Source organism: Crassostrea angulata, chromosome 2, assembly GCF_025612915.1.
Source record: "Crassostrea angulata isolate pt1a10 chromosome 2, ASM2561291v2, whole genome shotgun sequence".
NCBI lineage: Eukaryota > Metazoa > Mollusca > Bivalvia > Ostreida > Ostreidae > Magallana > Magallana angulata.
This window is the reverse complement of record NC_069112.1, coordinates 55,386,260-55,396,070: the sequence shown is the minus strand read 5'-3', so window position 1 is coordinate 55,396,070 and position 9,811 is coordinate 55,386,260. Positions and strand designations below refer to the sequence as shown.

Here is a 9,811-nt window from a genome sequence, read left to right as displayed (position 1 = left end):
TACATTGAACGAATCGGTTGATAATGCGCTATAATCACCTGATCTCATATGCTCAATTGGAATATTGAGGCCAGTATTGTGATTTGCACCTGACGTGCTCACGGCATTATTCTTTCGATGTGAAAATGACCGTTTTGGTATAATTATCCCTTGCTCTGAGTCTGATTCACTGTTTCTGTTTCCCTCTTCATTCTAGTCTCTCTCATTGGTATCAATGGGGATTTCTCAGGACTTCTTCAGTCTCTGAAATAAACATAAATGGTAATAATAAATTTCTGTGAAGTAACCTTGTAGGGCCTTTCCCTGAGGCTGTATGTGCCTTGTACACAGGAATATCTTCATTAGGGATATCTTAAACTACATATGGGTACACAGGATTATCTTCATTACGGATATCTTTAACTACATATGGGTCTTTTTCCCATTTATCAGAAAGGTTACACTTTCCTGTTTTAGCAAATAACATTACCAACACCCTGTCTCCAATTTCCAACTTTGTAGTCAGAATTTTCTTTTTGTCAAACTATTTTTTTCTGGATCTTGCAACTTTTTAGGTATATTGTAACCTTTTCTTAAGTTTTTCAGCATAATTCAAATGACTGATAGGTTTTCCTGATACGTCTGAATTGTCCAAATTTAAAATTGCATCTATAGCCAACTTTGGATGCCAACCAAACATTAAATAATTTGGACTGAATCCTGTTGGCATTGTAGGCATGTACTAAAGGAAGTACGTAAGATTTCCAATCTTCCTTTTTGTAATTCTCCAATGTCCCTAACATTTTAATCAGTGTTGAATCTCTCAACAAGACCATTACCCATTGGATAATAAGGTACTGTCCTGCTTTTACTGTTGACACTTATTTCACAAAATTCTTTGATTACCTTACTGTCGAAATTTCTCCCCTGGTCCGAATGTAGTCTTTCAGGAAAACTATAATGACAAACACAATTTCCAAACAGAACTTTAGCTGTTGTTTTTGCTAGTTGGTTTTTAGCTGGTACTGCCTTTGCATATTTGGTAAAATGATTAGACAAGAACAGGTACATAAATTGGGTTCATTGACAAAAATGGAATTTGTAGTTAAACCTCTACAAAGCCAGAAAATGGCAAGGAATTACCATCTGCATTATATACCTTAAGTTCAAAATCCTGAATATCATGAAGTTTAGGTTTACATTGTAGAGACTGATAAAATTTCTTTGACAAGCAAGTGACCATTGATCCTGTATCAATCAAAGCTCTTGTTTCTAAACCATTCATGAATATTTTACTTTCATTTGGATGGCCAACCATTCTTGATAACAAATTTTCTGATGACATATTCTGAATAGGGCTATCTTTAACATCTTATCTTTTTCCTCCTCCATTTGCCCTTCAACGGAAAAGGTTGTTATTTTTTTTGAATTTTGAATACCTTGATCTGTTTTGTAATGACCCCTGTCTTGACCTTGGCCTCGTCATCTTCCGAATACTCTGTACGAATTGTTGTTAAATCGACCCCTTGTAAATGAACCTCTATTCGAGTAAACATTTTGTTATCTCTGTAAGTTGTTTTCAAACTGAAACACTCGACTGTTCAATTGTTAAAAACTCTTTGAATTATTATCAATTTTCTGTTCTAACCTTTCCGTAGTTCTTGTAATTGTTTGCAATTCTTTCTGAAGATCAGTTGATGTCGGAGAGGCCTCTGCTCTCTCTGCATGTATAAATGCTTGCTTTGATGACTTTGCGTATCCAATACTTCTGTGGGATGTTATCTCCTCCTGTATCTTCCTTCTTTCCCTAAAAAGATATTCAAAATTCTTAATTGAGTCAAACAAATGTCTTGAACTTTGTTTCAATTGTTGACTAAATAAACCAGTCCAAAATTTACTTCTGAGCATACCATCTCTTGCCACTGTTTCTATATGACCAAGAGTAATGGCTTTAGACAAAGTGTCTTCTAACCTTGAAGCATACACAACTATGGAATCCCCTTTTTTCTGCCTATCATTGTAAAATGACTGCATAAGGGTTTCACCTGAAGCAACATTACCAAAAAATGTATCCACTTTTTTCATTATGTCCTCAAGAGAATCCTTATCACCTACAGACACTAACATACCTCTAGCTAAAACTTTCAGAGACTTTCTCACTGCTTGGAGTAAAATATGCTCTTGGTATTGACCTGAATTTTGCAAACATTTTACTTCAAAATTCCAGACTTCACACTTTACCTCACCTTTTTGTGGTTCATCTGTTCCACTAAATGTTGGTAACTTTGGAACAGTATATTGGTTTCCTGATAACATTGATACATTACCAGTACTTGGGGTTTCAGGTTCTTCAGCTGGCTTTAAAAGTTTTGTTATGGGTGAAAATGAAAATGTAGTGCAAGCCTTTTTTAAAGGAGAACTTGCTTTATTATTCAAACCTGCATTCAATAGGGCTCCAAAAGGGGTACTTGTTTTATGTTCTTTCTTTACACTTGCATTTAACAGTACTTCATATTCCTCTTTTGTGAGTACTTTGTAATTAGGGTCTTTGCTTACCTCACTGATATGATGTTCAATAGAATCCCCCTTCTCCTCTGATTCTGACATACTTAAAACTATTGTAAAATCTAATTACAAATTAGTGCATACAGTATACAACTGTCTAGGTATGTTTTGTATGATTGGGTCAGTCCCTTCCAATACTGACCTAGCAGTGCAACATGTATTTCAAGCAATAAAATCTATTGTATAATTTTCCTGAAACAAGTATAGTTCCTGTGATTGGGTCTGTCCCTACCAACAGAGACCTGTCTCAAGTTAAATAAGTACCAATTAAACATATATCAATAACTAATTAAACATTAAGATGAGTGAATAAAAATACATTCAATGAGCCTTTTCAACCACACTCTTGCTAACATAGAACATGGATGAATATCGTCTACATGTAACTGAAAATTTTAAGATACTCGTTGACACCTGCCTTTCTCTTTCCTGTATTTTAATAGGTCAAGCTTAAATCTAGGACCAGTTACAAGACAAACTGAATTAACATCTCTGATATAGTCCTTCAGGATGCCAATGGTTTCATTCAATTTTTTGTCTTTTTCTTTGAAAAATTGGGGATCACTATGACCTTTAGCTCTATTCCACTCCACAATATAATATGGGGGAATCTCCAAAAATATTGAAACGCCTTCTTTAAACTGACCAATAAATGAAACAAATAAATCAATATATTGAACAATATTCTTTACACACAAGGTGGAATCTACATACCTTAGGTCAATATATCTTCCAGACTTCTGAGTTGCATTACATGTCCCCAACCAAATATAAAGTGTTATCCGGCCATGTTGTTGTACTAGATTTGACAAGTTTTTCTTAAGCCACGGATAGAAATCTGCGAAACGAGCACCTGGTCTACATTCAAACTGCACAAAAATTCTATTCTTTTTCAATAAATCTAAGTGTCTCTTTAAATAAACACCTTTGCTATCACTAATTAATACTGGTCTACTAACTAAAGATTTAAATTCCAGAGGTCTTTTTAAATATTTCAATAATTAACTGTTGCTCATGTCTGAAACAAAAGCAAATATTTGTTAGACAAAATTAAACACAGTATATAATCAAGTTCTAAATACAGCTGTTACTCTGGAAATTTTTTCTCTCCCTTAAGAAAATCCTGCAAGAAATTATTGTATTATTTGCTTTGGATCAGCTGTCTATAAAATTTCAAAATCATGTAAACAATAAATCATCTGCAATTAATAAACTAATTAATCAAGAGATGTTAATGTTGATGATATGATTTCTTGATGATATTAATTAATACTGAATAAATTCACAATTAACCACAAGATAACTCTTCCAACCGAACTAAATAATACCCCTATCTCACACCACGCACCTGCTCACTCGAATTTCCTCTGTCTTACAATGTATTTCCAAACTAACTATGTTTATTATTGGTGCAACTTGTTAGCGACATGCTGGGTTGTTAGATAAATGTCAAAAGCGTTACTTCCTACAATTTATCGATGTGTTTAGAGAATAGGTTTAACTTTGTTTCGACTTTCAACCACCTTTCTTTCCATGCACTTAGTAATAAGCAAATCAATGGATACAAACGAATAAAAATGACAATATTTTGATATATAAATAATAGTTACATAAAGCCACATACTCCTGAGATAAACATCACACAGTTACACAATCCAGCGATACCATGTAAAACGGTTTCCAGCGGTGAGAATATCCGAAAAGGCGAAAATGAAAGTAAGAATGCAGTTCTAGCACGACGGTGACATTACACTTATGCAAATATGGAAACACCGGGTTTTACGGCTAACTTCTGTCGCCGGAGGTTGATTAGTAGAGCTCACAGTATTCAAAACAAATCAGTTGGCGATGGAAATAATGAAAACACATGTTAACAAGAATGGACAAGCATTCTGAGAGTATTGCATAAGCAATACACGTCCCCTACCGGTTCGTGGAAATTGTGGAAACAATGCACTGTTATGCAGAATATCGAACCCGAACATTAAATATAAAAAATTTGGAATATAAAAAATTAATTTTCTGAAAATATGTCAACCAGACGCTACAAAAGTGTAAACTTGATCTGTAGTTTGACATTTTAAAGCTTTTCAGCAAATTTCATATTATTCCTCAAAGGCATAAAGAAAAAAAGTGTGGAAAACTGAAGTGGGACAGACAGACGGACGGACAGACGGACTCACGGACGCAGAGGAAAGCTATAGTCCCCTCGGGTGAACACCGTTGGGGGACTAAAAAAAGAGATGAATGATTTCTCCACCGCTATAAATTCGAATCACCATTCATATTGAAAACACAAAGTGGACGCCATTGTCACAGCCGCTATTTGATGATTATGCAAATCGTTGTTGTTGATAAAAAAAAAGCAACTCAGCTAGCTGTTGGGTTCTTGTATTTTATATATTTTTCAATATATAGATTTGATGGTGATCTGTAACAATTATTACTGAAATTAATATAATAAAATACACAATCACACAACTAAGTTTCACGCATTAAATATATTTGAAGATGTTTGAATATTATTAATTTATCTTTTTAAAAAAATAATCATTTTAACAGATAACTTAGGCAACTGCGGTGCATGAACTTACCGAAATAACAGATATTTTATATAACTATTATGAAATAGATAATATATAATATGGAGAAGGAGATAAACGCTTCCTTTCTCTTAGCTGTCTGGGGGTGAATTATGTTAGATTTAGGAATTGGCGCCAGCATGCGCACTTAAATGTAAAACTTGTAAAACCACTCATTCACTATTTCTTAAATATCAACCAATCATATAACTCTCACATGACCCAAACACCTTTGACCTTTCACACTCCAAACTCAACCAATGAATGAAAAACAACCTGAATATGAATGAAATGTGGAAACGTAGTAAATTCCAGTAATCTGTTATTCACTATGTTTATAGACGATGATGAAAATGATATATGAATATGAGTACATTATATATATATATATATATATATATATATATATATATATATATATATATATATATATATATATATATATATATATATATTGAATCAATGAAAAATTCACCTTGTGACAAATATAAAATAAATTTGAGCATTTGCCCGTATATATACATTTAATCAATATAATGTTAGATCAAAATATGAGCTGTTTTAACTCAAAAGGCACATTCCATGAAAAAAACATATGGACTTGTAAAAAATTTAAGGACTATAGCCACCTTAAAGCTTTTTTTTTTTGATAATGGAATGATAAAGAAAAGTACTTTTAGCTCTCTTTAAAATAATGAAATAATCTAAAAATTGTTTTCTTCATTCATTTCTGATAAGTAACAAATTAATATAATATTTCTATGATTTTTAAAGAAAAAGAAACAACATTTATCCTCATTATATACAAGTTGATTAGCACATAATGAAAAATAAATAATAGCAGGCAAGGAAATCACGCAACGTTGGCAAGAGCCTTTTCGTTACTAACATTCTTAGCAGCAGAGAAGCACATTAATATTTCTACGCAAATGTTATGCTCAGATAAAATTCAACATATGACGTTATTGTTATTTAATGAATAAGTAAATATATATAAGAATTGAAACAATAAACAATCAAACGATATATAGTGCATGTTTCCTTCATCTCTCACATTTATAATAAATTCATCGTAAAGTTAAAGACTGTTTAATTTTTTAACAGCTTTAAAACGTAGATAGAACGTATCAATAGGGGTTTCACTCTAATCTGGAAATGTTTCTGCTAATCAACAATAAAAAAACAGTCGGAAGTCATAATAACTATGAAAACAAAGAATTAAGAAATATAATCGCTAAAAAAATAAATGTTTATATTTTTCAATCTCCATTTGAAAGTCGCATTTGCAATTGTTTTATAGTATAATCTTCCTTTGTTTCTTTTGATGGCAAATCAAGATTTAAAAAAATTGACCTGATGAAGTTAAAGTTTCTCACGTAATATGATGAAAATTATGTTTGTGTTTAAAATCTTATCATCAGTTTAATACACAATGAACATATTTCTTTCATAGTGCTTTTTTCTTCTCCTCCTTTTTTTTTTTTTAGATATATCAAATATTCATTTAAATACTTAGTAAGAATATGGCAAAATATATTCATTTATATACCTTTAATCTTTATCCAAAAAAATTAAAACCCTGTCAATCGATCATTAACAACAAGGCAAGGTATTTAAATGCTTTAAAAACATCAAAGTTGTCTTTCTTTAATTGCCGCATTGTTCCACTATAATGACTGAAAAGGTTGAGATAATTACCCGTGGTAAACTATTGATTCCTTCACCGTTCAATTTCGAATGGGAATGGTTAATTGATTATTCATTCGATATAGCCGTTTAACCAACCTTACGTGTTTTAAATTTGTACGAATGTATCTTTTAAAAGCCTTTAAACTAATGGAATTTAGTGTATTTTTATTACATTTGCCTGCAATCAATTTGAAGACACTTAACAATGGCTAAAGTTTCATCATTGCTTTTGTTTGAAAAAAAATTGATCATATGCTTTTATTGATAATTTAGATGAAAAGACTGATGATGTGACAAGGTGACAGTATTGTATATTTTAGTTTCAAAAATGATCAAAAAGATTTTAAGAAAACATACATTTTAATGTATTAAAAACTGTAGTTATTAACAATAATCACTCCAGGTATATTTTTACAGACTACTTTATTGTTATGGCTCACCAGGAGATATCAACGACGTTGATTAAACAGTACGATGACAAAAAAACATTTTAAAGGCGAACATTTTTTTTTTAATTGGATTACGGATTTTTTATTTAAAAAATTGGGTCGGTAGGTCGAAAAAAAAAAAAAACCTGGCAAACTTCAAAGAAATAAAATAAGTCTTATGTTTTGTTTGATTTTTTATTTACTATTCCATGTACACATGCTTAAGTGTGTCTTTGGGCCACTTTCAGGGCATTCCGAACCGCAGGTCTCACACCTCTATTGACACACGATTTACAAATTCAGGCCTCTCACACCTATTTTTGGTACTGGGGCCGGGGCCAATGGATTGGGAAAAATGCAACGTTTTGATAGAAATTGGGAATTTTTTTCCTTGCTTAATGTACAGTCCTCTGAACAAAAACCAGGGTATATTGATAGGATTTTTTAAAAGTTATTTTTTTTTTTAAATTATTTTTAAAACTGGGAACATGTGTGTATAATAAGGAGAAGGAAAAAAGTGTATTCACAGTGTGTGATACAAGTTTGTTACTGACTGAAGATGTAAAATTTCCCAAAAGGTTTTTTGTGTTTAGTAGCTTGCTAAATGTCAAATGTCATAGAAAATAATAAAAGTTTTTTTTTTTAGAATTTAAAAAAAAGTTATCTTATTTTTATTAATGTAAAATTTAATCTATATTTGTATTTATACCTTTTACAGATAAATGTTTCCTGATTGTGTTAGCCTATTGACAATATTTATTAAATCAGTCTCTGTACTTCTGTGTATTTGGGGTATTAGTCCAACCCATTGACCCACTTACTACCGTTTTGTAGAGGATCTAGATCTGTTTAGACAAAAAAATTTATAATAATTTTAACATTTATTGCAGAATTATAAACTACTAACAGCTTATCAACTAACTGTAATATCAGAAATAAAAGTAAATTAATGAACATCGTTTTTAAAATTACACCTTCTCTGTCTGAGAAAATTCTGGCTAAGTTACCGATCACAAGAAACAGTTTACAACGCGGTAGTGTTGCACATATTCACAGTGCCTTTATGACTGCTGAATATACAATATATATTTAGAATAAGTATAGTTTTCTTTTAAGTTACTTTATTAATTTTAGGCGATCTCAAATTGGGGAAAACACTCAATTTTGGGGGGAAATATGCCTTTTCACGTTGGGAATGAGGCCGAATATCGCCCCCTGTTAAAGAGAATCGAGAGGCCTGAAATTGGTCTTACAATGAAATATTGTTGCTTTAACTGATGCAAAATGTCTCCATCATATATCGTACTTCTGTCTGACGACTTTATTTCCAAAACTTTGAAACATAATATACGTAGGTTCTTACACTTTCAAGAACTTCTGACACTGCTTGCCCCCAGTATGTGTGGGACAACACTGTTTCAAGGTCTTAAACGATTTTGCAAATGACAGATATATGAAATTATGCCATTTAAATGATAAAACACAAACCACCGTTAGACAACATGGCACACGTGTGATAGAGAAGTCCGTATTCCAAACCCGATCAATTTTAAAACTGAAAGTGTAAAAGTTAAGGTTTTTTTTTTCGTGAATGAAACCAATCTATGTGGTTTTTATTGATAATTTTCACCAGCCATTTTATTTTATTTTTTGTATTTCTTTTAATTTATGTCGGTCAGTAAAAAAAAATTTGGAAAAGTGCATTTTATTTTTTTTCTAAAAGTCAAAAAAATTCGGTCGGCGGATCCGTAATCCAACTAATAAAAAAACGTTCGCCTATAACACATAGAAAAGTTTTGAAATTTAGATGCAAAGACAGGATTGGATTAGGAATTCATGTTAACAAAACAGGACTTGTATTTTCTCATAGATATAAAAGCTGACGGGTGCTGCAGATAAAATGATAACGATAATCATAATATTCTGATATGTTTAGTTTATCTTTTTATTTCGATTGATTTTTAAATGTTTTATAAGTCAAAATGATCTGCTCTTTAGACTTTTCTTGAATTGTCTTGACATGCACAAGTCTTTAGATTTATGTTAGATGATGGTAACCATTCTAAATATAGTTGTTTATTTTTCCATGTGCTCTAACTTAAGACAATAATATAGAAAGAGCTCAGGTATAAATTAATTCAACTGATTGACAAACTAAAGTAAACTTTGTAAGCAATCTTACCTTCTCTGGCATACGAGACACGGTTTACATGGTTCACAATTTCTTCAAAACAAGGAACCGAAAGCAATAGCGTTTCCTATAGTTACTTGTCTGCATAATGAATACTTTGTCCGAAAACAGAAAACGAACATGACCACAGTGCGTAACTACACTGTTCTTGATGTATCATCGAACTGCGCTTCTTAAAAGCTGACTACAATTAGGTGTATTATTAGAGTGATTTAAATCTGTATTTTGATTTCGGAAAGCTAAATAGTTGTAAGTTCCAGCATACTGAATGCATGCAAATGACAAAATAATCGCCATCAATAAGAATATAGACATAACAATGACAGAGTTTTAACAGAACGAGGTGTTTAGATACTAGTAGTAATAAAGGATGAGTC

At 31.7% G+C, this 9,811-nt stretch overlaps 1 pseudogene; it reads right to left on the bottom strand.

The window, feature by feature from the left end:
- Window positions 1-1,512: 1,512 nt before the first annotated feature.
- On the bottom strand, window positions 1,513-3,560 carry LOC128171604 (uncharacterized; annotated as a pseudogene).
- Between the last annotated feature and the right edge of the window lie 6,251 nt (window positions 3,561-9,811).